Source organism: Epinephelus lanceolatus, chromosome 9 (genome assembly GCF_041903045.1).
Source record: "Epinephelus lanceolatus isolate andai-2023 chromosome 9, ASM4190304v1, whole genome shotgun sequence".
NCBI classification, from domain to species: Eukaryota; Metazoa; Chordata; class Actinopteri; order Perciformes; family Serranidae; genus Epinephelus; species Epinephelus lanceolatus.
The window spans coordinates 16692109-16709399 of NC_135742.1; the positions used below are offsets into that span (position 1 = coordinate 16692109).

Sequence of the window (17291 nt, forward strand, 5' to 3'; positions counted from 1 at the left end):
AATAACTGAAAGCTGAATGTTAAAATCTTTATCTATCTTTCTTGGATGCAAACTACTTAAATTACAATTTCAAACGATAATTATTATGTCACACTTTAACGTCTTTGGGGCTTATTTGGCATCATTTAGGGCCATGGTTCCCAACTGGTTCAGCCATGAGGTCCAGATTTCTCTTTGGTCACTAGCTCAAGGTTCACACAGTTTAAAACATTCGGCATCATACTTGTGTTTTGCCATGCTGTTAAGCTAATTTGCTGTCTCTGTCAAGTAGCTGTCCATTAGTCACTCACTCAACAGCAGGAAATGGTACTGCAAAATAATAAGTCTGTGCTGGAAATTCAATGCACTTAAAAATAAAGTATTATTAAAATATTAGTATTAGTAAGTAATAGTTTTTTTTATAAATTTGACATGTTTGCGAGTCACTTGCAGTCCATTCAGAATGGGCCCCGACCCACCAGTTGGGAACCACTATTTTAGGGCATTCCTTCCAGTGCCAGATAGAAACAGGCCAATGTGTGAAGGAGAAGTTATTATTTTCCATTTTAAAAAGGGACTGTTGCACCCAAGACAAAACGTGCAACAGTGGTCACAGACATTAACTGTATTATGTATGTAGAAGTATGATTAATAAGAAAACAGAACAGGTATCTGTGGTGTAGGAGGGAGATATCACCACAGCCTGTGACAGCAGCATGTAACAGGTATGAGAACAGTCTGATGTCACCTGTTTAAATACTGGTACATCGTGTTTTGAGTTGCTAAACATCATCAGGAAAATTTTAGATGAGCTGACCGTCAGCTGAAGCAGTGTGCAGGACATTCATGTGGTCACATTTTGTTCTCAGAACAGCCCTTGAATAAGTCATCAAGTCATAAGTATCTTTTATTTCGCCTGTAAGTGGCAGTCGTTTTCTCCACTCAGCCACATACAGTATGTTTATATAAATGTATGTATACACCTACTGTATGTGTGTGAGTCTACGTGTGTTAAATAGTCTTCTGTGTGTCTAGCAGGCTAATTGCTCTCAGCAGTATTATCTCATTAGGGCCCATCAGCATTTGGCATTTAAATACAGAGCTGCTAAAAGCCTCTCTGCTTATTTAATATTAACATTACCATCCATCACATCCTCCAGAGAGGCAGGGCAGGCACGGGCCTTGGTCTTGTTAGCTCCTTTTCTCCTGACTCTCAGCTCTTGAAGCCTCTGGGTAATTTTTTTCTTAAATCACCAATTGATGCATTTAATAAGAATAATGTTGTTAATAGCTACAGCGCGAATGTGGCAAAAGGGGAGAGCACAATCATATCACATGCACAGTCAATGAACATGGTAGGAAATAAGGAGGGGACGCCGAGATGAGTGAAGGTAAGCAGGAAGGTGAAATGGAGGATGAGAGATGGAAGAGTGAGGAGGGATGGGAGCGGGTGAAAGAGAGGGAGGGAGGTCAGCAGAGCGGTGTTAGAGAGGGGAAGGTAGAGCCTGATGGGCACCAAATGAACAAATTATGACGGGCTCCATTTTGCAGGATGGGGTCACACACCCCCCATCCCACCCTCCTCTCTCCTCCACTCCTCCTCTCTTCTCTTCTCTCTCTGACAGTTCAATTTCCCCCTCTCGCCTCCCTGCTCCTGCCTGCTAATTGTGAGTGAAGCCTTATCATTGGGCCCCCCATCCACCCTGGGTCCGAGGCATCGCGGTGTCTGTGAGAGGAGACTGGAATGTCAAAATGTTATCCGAGACAGCAAACAGCCAGAGAGACGGAGGTCACACACAATAAGACCGGACGTTCATCTAGATGCAGAAGCACAGGCACCTCTCACAGGATGCACAGACAAAAGGAAACCTAGCGATGTCTGTGCAGAAAATATAATTCATAAATTCATTTTCATTTATCTCTGCTGTAAGTGTGTGAAACAAATGATCTCCACATGCTTTTTCTAGTGTTTAGCTTCTTGTCAGTGGTCTGAAAGATTGGCTGCAGTGAAGGATAACTGAGTGCCAGGTGTCAATCAAATACAATCATGAGAAAACACCTCCGTTACACCAGGGGCAATAAAACTGTGATCCAATAGATTCTGTTCTGAACCATATTGGATTTTGAGACTAAGAAAATCAAACTCACACATTCACGGCGGGAGCGAATTCTTGGAGCTGGATTGATTCATGTGCTTTGTAAAAATGCCTCACACAATCACAGAAACACACGCACACACTCCTCTACCCAAATCTTGGCTGAGAGCACTTGACTCTCGTGTGCAAAGTGGAGCTGAGGCATGTTATTTACAGACTGGAGGGGGCCAGGTTTAAATGACACCTGAGGATAAAGCTCATCTCACACCAGTGCTCAGCCCTCTGTCTCTACTTTGTCATTTGAAATTGAAGCATTGCCGAAGAGCATTTGCTCATGGTTTCCTTTTTAGTCGCACTGTTCCCTCTGTTCATACGAGACAGAGACAGATAGACAGACAAGCTGAGAGATATGAGGCAATCTTTACTCCGTGGGGAGCAGCTGGCTGCTGGATAGGTTGGGGTTTAAAGTGCGTTAGTGGTCAGCTGATAGGGCTGATCTAAGGTCAGAATAATCTGAATGCAGGAGGAACTATCAGGGGCGACACAGGACAGAATCACTGACCCCAGACGTCCCCTATCACGGAAAGCTAGATGGAGGGTAAGAACGGGATAGAGGGGAGAAGATTCAGAGCAAGAGCGAGAGAGAGGGAGCGCTCATCTATATTCCAACACTGGTAATGAGGGTTAATTCATTGGTTAAGGATTAACAAGGTGCAAGAGTATGATAGGCAAGCGGTTGCCTTCTTGAATATAGGTTTAAATCAACCCCATTATGCGTGATGTAATTTCAGCTCCAGAGCCCCGCCTAGTGGGAAAGTAATTACGCCATGACTTCAGGGACTCGTCTTAAAGTAAAACTACAAACCTGTGGTGCACTGACAGATGAAAAATGGGCCATTCATATGTCGGACCTTTTTATTCTCTCCTTCGTTAAAACAATCATTCAACATTTCACATTGTGCAGTTACATCAGAGTGAAAGCTGCATTACTACATCGTGTTTTCAGAGGGATTAGATGCACTTTACTACTCTGTGTGCCATATGCAAGAGGTGAACATCAAACCGGCATCACCTTAGATATTGCTTCTGCTACATCCACTATGAATCAGATTGAATGGTACAACAGGGTGCAGAAGATGCAGGATGGCATGCAGGTTACATGCAGGTCATAGTTTAGTATCGACCACTGTTTAGAATCAGTGAGTTTAAACTGCAGTTAAGTGTTTTTTTCAGCTCTTTGATTAAATATTGAGTCCTTTAAATGTTGAATTAAGCCTCTTAAGTGTATATTAAAAGGTATACTATGCAGGATTGTCAGTTACTGTTTGTTAACACACTCGCTACTGAATCCCCAGACTCACTCTTGTTTGGCATTTCACCTCACTGTATTTGCATTTTTTCAGTGTTGTGTCTCTTGAATGCTTTCTGCTTATTGCCTGGCACCTGGTCGCCACTTTTTAAAAGCCCTTACCTCACCTGAGCGCTGTGGGGGTACACACCCATAAATGTTTCAAATACAGAAAATAAGAAGAATCTAAGTAAATATAGGTGGAGGGCAGAAAAATACACCACCACACACTTCTGGTAATGATAGAGAGGGAAATACTTGTGTGTAAGTCTTTACATTGTTTTTGTTTATGGGAAAATCCTTGTTTGTCTTTAATGGGAAACTAAGTAATTTTCAAAATCCACGTTTTTCCTATGGTCTAAAAACAGTCTAAAAATGTTAGGTCTTCAATTTGGGAGAGAGTTGCTCACATTTACTAGAGAGATAAAACTCAAATTCGTGATGTCATCAAGTATAAAGTTTGGAGCTGCTCCACAGACAATGAATTGGGAAAGATGTTTGACCCAGAGCACACAGGGGAATGTTCTGAGTACAAGAGCACATTTTCTGTTTCAGAACTGAGAACACTAAAATAATATTAAACTCATTTGGGTATAAAAAAGAAAACAAACATTCTGTCAGTCTCCCATTACAGTACGTGTCTATGGAGCAGCTCTAGACTTTATACTTGATGACATCACAAGTTTGAGGCTTACTTCTCTGGTTTCTGGCTTTAAGAGAGAGAGTAGCTCATGTTCACAAATACTGACTGAACTTTCAAAGGCCATCAAAATAATATACTGACTTTCTTAATTTAGGTGGTGTTCCCCTTTAATGTAATAAATGGGTCCATGTAATCGATAGAGATCATTAGTACTGGTATTAGTGGTATATTTGACTTCAGTATGCTAGTGATGTTACTGTTGGTGATTTTATGATGCACGACTCTATGTCTGTATTGTGACAGGTGACAGGAAGTACAGCAAGTGGCATTTTAAATTAGGCCTAATTTTACAGGTGAGCACAACAACTGCATGTAATGTAATCAAGACAGAATTTAGAAGCCATCCATACTTTTAGAGTAAACAGGATTCAGAATAGATGCAATTTAAAAATTCTATAAGTCATTCAACTTTCAAAATCATCTATAAATTAGGTGCCTTAAAATTCAGATGCACCTTTTTCACATTAAATAGAAGGTCTTTTCTTATATATAATGCTAATTTTTAATGTCAGAAGTTTCATATATTCACAGCAAACCCTGTCAATTCTTGTGATTAAAGAGTATGATTTACGACACTTATTCTTTGATGCAAGTGGAGTGGTTCTGATTAGTCAAAGAAAACTTGTTGCCAACTATCTTAATAATCGATTTATCATTTTATTCATTTTTCAAACAAATGTCAAACATTTGCTGATTCCAACTACTTAAATGTAAATATAAATTATGACAGTTATTAAAGAGTGTTTGGGTTTTGAACTGTTGGTTGGACAAAAGAAGCAATCTGAAGATGTCCCTTTGAGCTCTGGAAAATTGCACTGAACATTTTTCCACTCTTTTCTGACATTTGACAAAACAAAGTAAATTAAAAAGCTTTGATGTTGGAACCAGCAGATTTTAGCTGCAGTATTTTTTTTAAGTCTAAAATTGTGATTTCTTTACAAACTGACAAAATAAAGCAATGAACCTGCACATTCATGTAATAACTGGGTTTGATCTCAGTGTGTGAAAAAAAGATGAGCTGGACCTGACCTCCAGGCAAGCCCAGACTAACTAATGATAGCCTGAGTTAAGCTAATATTTCATCATCAGCTGAGCCAGTGTTAGAATGATCTTGATACTATTAGCAGCCTAATGGCTAAATACTCCGGCACTGCTAAAAAAGGAGCCAGCCACTGACACACTTAGCATCCATTGGCTCGTTTAGCATGGACATAAATGAGCATGTGAAATGGAGACATGAGAGGGATGGGCACACCAGTGACCCCTGCATATATACATGCACGTATACAGACACATACACTACCACACACACACACACACACACACACACAAGCACGGACATGGTGACCCCTACACGGTTGATGAGACAGGAGCTGATATGCGAGTCAGACGGAGCCACATTTGTAAAAAGCGATAGCCAATTACGGCAGCCCGGGCTGGGGGATAATAGCCTGCCTGTCAGGCTCTGTGTGCAGTATATGCGAGCGCATGTATGTGTGTGTGTGTGTGTCTGTGCCTGAGCACGTAGTACCCAAGAGTGAATATCGGGTTCCTATTCTCATCTATTTGCCCTATATCTCCATTCCTTAGATATTAATTTCAGAGCAGTGCTGCAGCACAGGGCCCAGGTCGTTAGTGTGATTCATCTGGGCGTCATCCAAAATGGGCATGAAAAAGACAGAAAGAGTAAGCCATGTCTACCAAAATGGGAGGCATATTTCTGTAAGATTTCAGCACCATGGAATAATGGGGAGGTTTTTATCCATAATATTCTCTATCCCTGCTTTATATTACAAATGATGTGAGATACTGGGTGAAGCAGAACATAAAGATGGAAAATAAAAAAGACTGGTGAAATATAGGGAACATATTCCAGAGCATCAGTACGAGGAGAAAGAACTACACTCATGATCACAGAATGAATAGCATATCAGTGATAGTATATATTCCCTGACACTGTACGATTCTTGGCGCTCCAACAATGCAAAATCATGTGCCAAGCTTTTCCATCATAGAGATGTTGGGAGTGAAACACAGCAGAGACAGAGGGAAAAGGCAACAGCGGGGACATTGGTTTCAAAGCTCAAACATCAGTGTTTGTCCTGTACTTTCCACAGACACATGATCTCCTCAAGGACTCGGCCCTGTCAGCCACAGTGGCCAGCCACCTGAAACAGAGGAGTGATAGACTATCAGAGGAAGGGAAACTGTTCAAGGGAATTGTGTGGATTTAGTGGTCTAGTGCTGACACATGGCTTTGAGCATGGTAGAAAAGCACTTTAACTCTTCAGTGCTTTTATCGCATGTACACACTCCATAAAACATGGCTCCATGTCGCAGCACGGCTCACACAATACAGCAACACACACACATAACACTCGCTCAGAAGCAGCAAGGTTGTCAGGAGAAACCAAAATCTTTTCTTTTTTTTTAAAATAACAATTGTGTTATTGTCAGTGTGGATGTCAATCAATAAGAAGCAGTTGACAAGAGACTGGGAAAAATTGTCAAAACAGCTTTTAAACTATCGTAACCATTTTAATTCACATCATGAGAGCAGTGGTGGGTAGAGTACTGAAAATCTATCCTCAAGTAAAACCATATTACTTTCATTAAAAATGGCTCAAGTAAAAACGACCTGGTTAGTAAATTACTCAGACTACAAGTTACTTTTAGTGTGAGCCTGTACAAAATGATTAAAAAAAAAAAAAAAAAAAAAAAAAAAAAAACAGCACTCGTTGATAAGGTTTGGTAAATAAAATAGCAATAAAAGCATTGTCGCCTCACAGCAAGAGGGGTTCAAACCCTGGGGGTGAGGGAGCCCCTCTGTATAGAGTTTGCATGTTCTCCCCATGTCAGCGTGGGTTTTCTCCGGGTACTCCGGCTTCCTCCCACAGTCCAAAGACATGCAGGTTAATTGGTGACTCTAAATTGCCTGTAGATGTGAATGGTTGTCTGTCTCTATGTGTCTGCCCTGTCAGTCTGGTGACCTGTCCAGAGTGTACCCTGCCTCTCGCCCAATGTCAGCTGGGATAGGCTCCAGCACACCTGCGACCCACCACAGGATAAGCGGTTACAGAAAATGAATGAATGAATACACAATTGAGATATGAACAATCTCCCACACTCTCTCTCTCTCTCTTCCCCTCTTTCTTATGAAAACATCAAACACTACATGTTAAATTAACTTGGCTAACATTAACTAGCTAACATCTTTTTCTCATGCAGTTTGCGCAACTTCAATATACCCGCAGAGGTCAGAATATGAGTTTATAAAAGTGGAGATCGGTGTTTTTCGGGAGGTGCAAGCACTTCATCATGTAACCGTTGGTGTATTTTAGATTTTGGTACAAAAAGTGTGGCCAGATGTGGTCAGGGATTTGCTGAAAACTGTCTTTTGTTCCTGCTTTTGCTCAAGGAAAATAAAAATAAAAAACTTTCATAGTTTCCTTGGTTTTGCTTTGTGGTGCATCCTTTTCTTTCAGACAGCTGAACCTTTCTATCTGCAGAGACACTCCTTGCATGCTCCCCCCCTTCTCTCAATCCCTGCATTTAAAAACAGTTGCAAAGAAGGTATAAATGGCAAATGTAGTGAAGTAAAAAGTAGATCGTGTCTCAACAATATACTCTAGTAAAGAGTAGAAGTACAGTTTAAAAAAAGAAATATAAAAAGTACTTGTTTCTTTCAAAAACTCCTCTTTAACTCATGTGCATTACTTGTAATAAATTACTACCCACGCATGGGAGACATAACAGTCATTTTAATACATTTATACTTGCCACGTCTCCAGAAAGGCTCAAGTTGTCATTTGTTCCTCATGTAATGAGACTGTGGATTGAACATAGCTGACTTTAACGTGACCTGTTGTCAAATTGTTTTTGTCTTTTTCCCCACTGTGAGCAGCCACTTGATTCCACTTTCTTGTCTGCACTTGCAGTATTTCCGCTATGAACTCCGATGGTGGGACCCACACAGCCAGAGACTCGTGCACCCAATCACACTCTCGTATTTATAAAATGCATTTTGTCTCTGCGGTTGCCATCTTATCATTTCCATAAAATCAAATCACAGAGGGGAGAAATAAAAAATCCTACAGAATTGAAACAAAGCACAGCAACAAAAAAATGTTATGGAACTGCTTTTTATGGCTTTATTTGATTGAATTTAAAGTAGTTTTCTATAAAAAATTGATTAACTGAAAATAAATTATTTTTCAAGGGCTGGCGGGATACAAGCACATGAATTTTAAATCTATTCAGAAGCTGTAAATAGTTTGCTCTTGTTGTTCATATCTATTTGTATTGTGATACTGGAGAAAAATGGTGACGATATGGTGGATTGAAGTTTTGACTATATTATTTTTCATCAGCAGGCCTCTCCTTGTATATTTATATACATAATTCATATGTGCTTAAAGAAATCCCAGATTGGGGTTTTAATGCTGAAAACAAACAATGAAGTTAGAGCGTATCCTATGCGATATTCCCCTCTCCCCTATTCATCTCCGTAATAGAGATGCAAGCTCCGTAATGCTCGCTGGGAGCCAAGCATGAGATTGAGGATTTCTCACACGCCATGCATTATTCATAGTCCAGAGCAACAGAGTGTGTAAGATGAGAATTACACAGCATGAAGAGAACAGGGGAGAGGGGACTGAGGGGAGAAGAGGGGGAGAGGGGGAGGAAGGAGAGGGGAGCAAAGGTGAGAGACTGTGTGGAAGAGAAAGAGATAAAGGAGAAGAAAAGAGAGCGAGATAGTGGACACTGTCAGACCTCCATTTCCTCTCCCTCTCAGGTTAACCCCAGGATTGTTTTTGGAGTTTGCGAACAGTGGGGTGGAGGAAATGAATATGGAACCGGGAGCCCCAGATAGCTCGACCAGATTGGCACACAATTTGCATTTGTTAAATGTGCGTCTTGTGAGTTGGTTTGTATTCCGAGCACAGACGGAGTAGTGAGCAGGAAATTTCAGGGTTCTGTTATGATTCGTGTCCGGCCTTCGTTCTTCATAATGAAAAACAATGGGAAGTGAGTCAGGGTTGGAATTGATTTGTTTAACAATGGAAATGAACAAAGTAGGAGGCATGGACCAAAATAGGAGGCATACTTTCTTAAACGAAAGCTCGGGACCAAGAAATTGCAAGATTGTGGCTGATACAATTTGACAAATGACTTGTACAGAATGATATAGAGCATTTTTCATCAGAATAATTGGTAGATAGATAAAAAAAATGATTTCATTTCCATTAAAGCGCAAAAATATTCCTGTGCTGACATACGTGAGGCTGGCCAAGAAACTCTCACTGCACTTAATTTGCAGCTTAAAAAAAGTTCCTGGAAAAAAAGCGGACACAATTGTACAATGCAAATGTAATTCATCAGCAACCATTTTCTGATTATAATTATTCAGGATATGTAATGTGAAATAGCAGCAATAAAATTTTAGTTATTCCTCTGATGACCCCATTTGCTTGGTCTGAAAGCCTTTCTCAGCACAAGACTAATGTTATTAGTTTGCCAAGTTAATGGAATATTACATTATATATTTTTTTCCTTTCAACTTAAATACGCATGTGAGCATGTGTGTGTGTGCCTCTGTGTGTGTGTGTGCATGTATGTGTCTCCTCAGACGCAGCCTTAATGACAAGAATGTGATGGTTACTGGCTTTTTAACTTCCCAGTGATGAAAAGCCAGTATTAATTTAGGCTACAGATTTCATTTGTTCCGAACAGGAAAAACAATATAAATCACTTTTAGAGTGATTAGAGAGAGGGTTGGATTAATCCAGGCCTGATTAGGGCATTATGCTGGCTTGTTATGGACACACAGGGTGACTGACGGTAATTACTGTCTGTAATAGGAGAGCACACACTCAGTCAAGGCATGAGCCACGGCACAGTGTGTGTGAATTTGGGTGTGTGCGGTTATGTGCCGCATGTGTGCGCGTAGTTTGACTGAAACTAGGGTTGATAATGTTTGCTTTTCACCAATTACACGTTGAAATATGTAGACTGTGTGCAATCAGAGCGCGAGCTGAGAGAGCAGCCTTGTGTGAGAGACAGCCGCAGATATCGAGAGGGGTATGCGGAGGGAGAGGTGAAAGAGTCATGGCTTTGTTTATGATTATTGATATCCTTAGACAAACATATTCACCCGGGTAATAAAAACAGATGGCAGTAGGTAAGGCAAATATTACCCTGTGGAAAATTAGAGAGGTGCTAAATCAGCAAATCGAACCTCAATGTGCGCAGGCACACATGCAAAGCCGTGCACACACACCTGAATCTAATCCATACACATAAAACAGACAACGTCTAAGTGGGATTTCTACCTCTACAAAAACTGCAGCACTTAAATTAAGGGATATCCTGATTAGACTCATTTTCTCATCTCTTTCCGCACAAAAATAAAAGTCAAATATAAATAAATCTAGAGTAATCATTTTTATTCTTTTCAAGCTGCATTAATACCATATAGGCGTCTCGACAGTACTAGAAAGCATAGAGCAGATTCAGCAAAGCCTCCATATGCCAATATTGTCTTTATTATGGGGACTTTCCTGCAGGTGTAAAGCTAAATATCTTTTATAGTTTGGAAGCAGACATAAGGCGCCCAATGAGATGTGTCCCATTAAAGGCATGGAAAATAAGTGTGCATATTTAGCAGAACGCTGCACATCTCTCCTCCAACTGCACTCTCCCTCCACCCAGAGCACTCCCGTCTCTCTCCTCCATGCTCCTCTTCCTTTTCTCCCCCTCTCCTCTTTCTTTCTTTATGGCGGCAATTGTTCCTTTTCATCACATCATTGGTTGAGAGAGAACTTTAACACGCCGTTGGCTCAGCAAGAGCTCCACATGATTTGATAGGCTGAGAGGCCCCCCTCCGTCGGTCCCTTTGGGCTGTAAAACAACAGTCTAGAAGCTTATTTTATGAGTGCACGCCTCTGCTCTTTGCATGTTTATGTCAAACATTTGGAACAAATGGCATCCATTGGCTGGAACAACACAGATAAATCTAGTCAATTCACAGGCAAGGAGAGCAGCACAGGCCACTGAGAAAGTGGCCCACTTGATGGCTGACAAGAGGAGTGCTTGCATTATTCAATTAATACCTGAAAGGGGTATATTTTATGCAGCATTTACTAAAGCATCCACCAGTCAATGTGTGCATGGCGCGCACAAATACACAAACGCACACCCACACAAACAAACAAACACAGGGACTTGTGTTTGCATCCTGGGAAAAGACTGGACTCCCCTTCCATTTTGCCAAATCAAATATACAGTGAGAGCAAGCTAAAAGGCACTTTCAATCAGCCGCTCTGGGTCTGTCTGTCAATCTGGGAACAACAACAATCTAGCCTACTTGGAGTGGTCTAGTCAACATCCATTCCCCAATAAATTCAATCAGTGATGCTTTGTGTGTGCGTGTGAGTCGCGTGTTGTGTGTGTCTAAGTGCAGGTGTTTATGAGAGAGGCAGAGCGAGAGACAGAGACTCTTTCCGACAGGGTTGTTTTAGAATAACAAAGGATCATTTTAAAGTGACACCTGGATGTATAGAGGATGTTGAATATTCACGGAAAAAGATATAGACACATCCAGGTTGGGAAACACGGGAATTACAGAATAAATTTTGCTCTGTGTGTAATCCTACTCCTCATTCACGGTGACAATAGGAATCTCTAGTTCACCAAATAATCTTAGAAAGCCAAGTAGCAGAGTTAACAGGCCTGAGCTAATGACATTGATGTGGAGGGCTGCACGCTGGAGTGATTGTCTGACTGTTTGAGACCCAAAAGCAGCGCTAGCAAGCTCATCATGGACCCGCACTCTCATTATTTGGCCACAAATGGAAATGCAAATCGCTCGCTTTGCTGCGGACGCCTCAAATTTATTAAACTAAAAGGTTTAATTTCCATTTTTCTCTGCATCAGCTTTATTTATAAATGTCGTGCCCTATGAAGACCCTGTTATTTTCTCCCTCTCCTGCAGGCTCTTAACAAATCTGCTCATTAATATGGAAATGGAGAATCAATCGCTTTTCCGGCGACAGAGCACCATTTCCCTCTGCGGTGTGTAATGTGCTCTGACTGGTCAAGAGCACAAACAAATTCACCTGCATGCGTACTCCATATATAAAGCCATACATTAACACATATCTATATACAGTATCAATTTATCTCACCATCCTTATAGTCATATAGGAATAATGCATTCTACATTGTGTTTGACTTTATGGTCATGACATCAGTTCAGTGCTGAATTTTCCAGCCCATCCACATGACTGTCAGACTATTGCCAGAATGGCACCAGATGTTGCAGCATTAATAACCCATAATATCAAGTCCTGCTTATCCAACCTTTTCAGAGCCCTAAAATAACACTCATAGACCTTAATGAGATCTAATTATGCACAAGGTTCTTATTCAGGGCAATATGACGATAATTGCATCTGCGGCTTTTAACACTTGGTCGTCATTTTGGCCAGTAAATTGCTTCGCTCTTCCTCTCCATCTGTCTGTCTGTCAGTCTGTCCGCCTCCCCCCGTCTCTTTTTCCCGTCTGTCCACAGTCAACAGTGGGGAGTGAACTATCACACCTATCCACTCTGGTCCGCGACCTAATGAACATTTCTAAATGGCCATGACCAGCTGGTTAAGAGACTAATGTAGCAGCTATTAGCCAAAGCGGTTGTTTCCTCACAGAGTCATCTGTGGAAAGCAGCAGAAGAGAGGCAGAAGAGAGTGGGCAAGGACGGACATGTCCCTGTTTTCACATTATCCTACTTCTCCACAAACACATATACAGTACATACATACACACATGCTGTACAGCATGTTTATCTTTCACATTCTGCAGCAAACAAACCATGTGACGTATTCTCAACCCACAGTGCATTAGTGCTTATTAGGGCCTCAAGGTGTGTGAGTGTGTGTGTGTGTGTGTGTGTGTGTGTGTGTGTGTGTCTTATTAGGAAAATTCAGTTTCACTCAAGGTCTCGGCACTGCGGTTGCAGACCAGTGGCCATTGATTATTCATAGAGTCTGTGATTGGGTCCATTAATACAAGATTAGGGAAGGAACCGATGCTCATTTTGTGTGTGTGTTTGTGGACAGGAGTTGAATCGTAATGAATCCACAGTTTGTGTTTATCTAGAGTCTATCAATGCAAAACATTATATAGGTACAGCACATAAAGCAGAAGGAGCACATTAGCAGGGTATGAAGGTGTTTAGTTTCTGATTAACAAAAGTACATTAAAGGTTAGTTAAAGGTATTAGGTGTTGGGGCTATACGCCAGAGTAACACAGTGCCTTTGTTTAAAAATGAGCAATAAGATTCAAACAATAAAAGGGAATATTTTAACCTCCATCATTTACCACATACTGTAAGATTTCCACCTAATAGCATTTGTTCTTCAATTGAAACTTAATCTGAGTAAATGGTGCTTAAATGTTTAAATCACATTTACAGGCTGTCAACTGATGTGATGTTCTTCACATGGTCACCCTTTGTTTGAATGAAAATAAATTGATGGCAAATGAGAAAGGATTCTGCAGAGTGGCTTCAGGAGACCTATTGGATCGTAGCTCCCCCAAGTGGTCATTTGGGGCAACTAACAGAACCTCAGAGCCAACGCACCCACAGGAGCTCTCTGGGGGTCTGATACTTCTTATAAGGAAGAGTGAAATAAAATGATTTCCAGTAAATTGTCTGGGATTGCTGCTGAGAAAGAGGTCAGTGTTACATATCATGAAATAAGTAGTCTGGGTTCGCCTCTCCGGCTCTCACAGCCAAAACACCAACTGAACAGCAGACACTTTCATACATCATCATCGTCATCATCATTATCATCATTAACATAATCATCATGATCATCAAGTGGAGGAGATTGCTGTGCTATTTGACCTACAGGAGCTCGAATACTGTGTAGTGTGCACAATATATGTGCTGTTATAGAAATCAGACCAGAAAATAATAATCAAATAATTTTGGTTGAGGTTTTAGTTCCAGTTGTGTTTTGGGGGTGGTAAAGACTAAATCTGAGAAACACTCCCTTCAGTCTTTCCCAAAAAATGATCTTAATGCTTTAATTTTTTAGGGTGTATCTGAGAAACAAATATGGAAAAGGTAAAAGAAATCGTCTATAATTCAAATTTGGGTTGACATCTTTGGGATAGGGGGGGAAAAAAAAGTATAAACAATTTAATCCACTTTAAAAAAGTCCACAAAAGTCATTTAAAACTCTACTTGAATAGAGCCAGAGAAGTATGATGAGTAAAATGTAGTTAAAATATCAACTGCCCCCATCAGAGTGTATTGTATTTTTGGACTATTATTAATGATAGCAGTGGCATTAAGAAATTATGACAGGCCCCAGCGCAAACTGTTTTGTCCGGCCCTATCGTGCATGTATTGTCTTGACACAAATAGACTTGAGATTGGCCAACAACAACATGTACAGGTATATTACCCAGCAATCATCATTGCATAGTTTTTTGGGATATTTATAGATCCTATATTTATATGGGAAAAGCATATTTAAAAAAAAAAAAAAAGAAAAAAGAACCATGACAGAAAGGTTTGTCTTTTTAAGGACATATGTGGCACCATTTTTAAATATATAATTTTTTTTGTTATCATTTATCTTTGAACAGATATATCTTTGAACACAAGGTGCCAATCTGAATCACTTGCAAGGGCCCGCTCTCTCCATGGGCCCCTCCCTCCAGGGGCCCTGGTGCAATTGCACTGCCTGCACTGTCTACTGTATATTTGCACCCCTGCATGACAGACATTTTTATTTAAAGGTCAGTGTGTTGGATTTAGGGGCATCTGTTGGCAAAAATGGTATTTAATATTCATGACCATGTTTTCATTAGTTTATAGTAATCTGAAAATTAAAAATCTTTTGTTTTCGCTACCTTAGAATGACATATATCTACGTAACTGGTGAGTCCTCTTCTACGGAGTCCACCATGTTGTGCTACAGTAGCCCAAAATGGACAAACAAAACATTGGCTGTAGATAGGGCCATTCATGTTTGCATGTTGGCTACCGTAGTTCTCCGACACGCTTCACAAAACAGGAGAAGTTTCAGTTCTTTTTCTTTGTAAGCTCATCAAATACAGTGTGTCATATCTAAAGTACAAACTATAATGTTCCCTCTGAACTGTAGGGGAGTACTCAATAGCAAAAAAAATGGGAATACTAAAGTAAGTTACTTAAAAATTGTACTCAAGGCTGGAAGCAACTGGGTTAAGTAGGCAACTGCCAGTAGGTGCCATAGATCAAGGGTCTCCAAAAGTCCCTCAGGGTGAGTGTCAGCTGATGTCTGGCAATTTTCATGACTGCATATTTGTTAGAGAATTTGCACCACTAAAAGTACAATATCAACTAAAGCAGATTCTGTGTTATTAAATAATTGTGTTGTCCTGTCCTATAGAGGGGCCGTGTGTTGTGCTCATGGGACATATCTTTAACTAAAGATTTGTTTAATTACATTGCTGCAAAATAACATGTGGCAGGTGGCATGGAGGAAAAAAGGGGGTGCACCAGGTAGTGACACCTTGGATAAGGGGTGACCTGCAGGAGGAACGGAGGCTGTGATGTTGGTTCAGGAGAGTGGGATGAGACAGGTGCACATCTCATCCCATGCTGGTGTGTCGGGAAGACTGGGGCAGTGTAGGCCTACAAGTGTTTTTTGTGTTAAGTGTTTTATGCTGTTGAGTTTGAATGTTTTTCACATTTCTAGTTTTCATGTATTTCAGGTATGCTTCCCTGCTGAGTTGAAGGCGGCTGTCTAGTCGATAGGAAAGTAGATCAGTGGACCACGTATTTTAAAATTTAGCCATGTAGTTATTTAACTTTTAATCTGAATGCATTTTCATATTTTGTGATGTATTCTTCAGGTTATTAATTTGTGTCTCTGCAGACCAGTCAGACGGTCAGGGCAAGATTAAGGTGTGCCATGGTTGACTGTTCACAGTGAAAATAATCACGTGTGGTAACTTTGGAAGTATGTGGGCACTTCGAATGCAAGATGTATTGATTGCAGTGTGCACTGGTGTGACAGTGGAACCTAAACCCTGCCAAGTTAGTGATAGCTGGAGGAACAATCCTGAGGAGGGTTTCTCCCTTCATATCATTTCATTCATTCATACAGGAGAGGAGTTAAAAGTATTATTGTGTGTTACGGTTAAAACTTGCATGACTCAGTTAAAAATTAGTTTTCAGCAGGTTCCTGTTATGCAACATAAACACATTACAATACAGTAGAGAAGCAGAAACAATCAACAGAGGCCAAACAAGAAAACATAGGCAGCTACTGAGACAATGCAGAGTAGACTGAAGTGGAGTGAGTAAAATGGGATATAGGATTTAACTCAGTGGTTGCAGGTCTGTCCTTCCATCAGGTAGTGTTTATATGTGTGTTTGAAATGTGTATAATAAAGGTTATTGCTCTAACATAGCACGGGATCTTGTTCCAGATCTTAGTGTAAGTGTGGCAACATGATCTCTGATCAGTAAGTGCATGCGAAACTGATCTAGTGATGCAACTCCATCATTTCCTATCATTTCTTATGCTAGAGACCTGTAGTGGTTGTTACAAACAGACACACAGAAAACGTGGGGCCAGGGAGTATTTCAGCATAGGAGTAGCCTACAGGCTGATTTTGTGTCTCTGGATAAATAATGAAACTGCCATGCACTGTAGCCCACTTGATGGAAACTTGGAGCCAATGTAGGTGCATGCACAATTCACAGAAAGTGAAAATGGGGGTAGAGGTCAACAGGGGCCCCAACATACATTTTTGCCCCTATGTCCAAGGGCCCCCTGACATATTAACCTGACCACATCTCAGATGAAAGTGGCTTATCCCTGTCATTTAAATGAAATCAACAGTGTTCGTGTCTCAACTATACAATTTTGACTTTCTGTGTGAGACAACCAGAGAAACAAAGGGCAGATCCTCCTCGCCCCAGTGCACCACACCGGTGTGTTCAGATGTTACTGTACCTGTCCAGGCGTCATGCTATCCGTGGTGCTGAAACCGTGACGTAGTAGGCGCCGCACATCACGCATCCGCTCCTCCTGCCATTTTTGTGCTACTGGCTAGCTTGCTAAGCAAGGGGTCTCCATCAGCAGGAGGCGGAGAGGACTG

The 17291-nt window shown here is 40.9% G+C and overlaps 1 protein-coding gene across 1 annotated transcript in view; it reads right to left on the minus strand.

The window, feature by feature from the left end:
- Positions 1-17286, minus strand: part of LOC117252443 (corticotropin-releasing factor-binding protein-like) — a 94001-nt gene extending 76715 nt beyond the window's left edge. The window contains exon 1 of the mRNA XM_033619333.2: positions 17147-17286. The gene's annotated coding sequence lies outside the window, so the exon portion shown is untranslated. The remainder of the gene's footprint in view (positions 1-17146) is intronic.
- Positions 17287-17291: the final 5 nt, after the last annotated feature.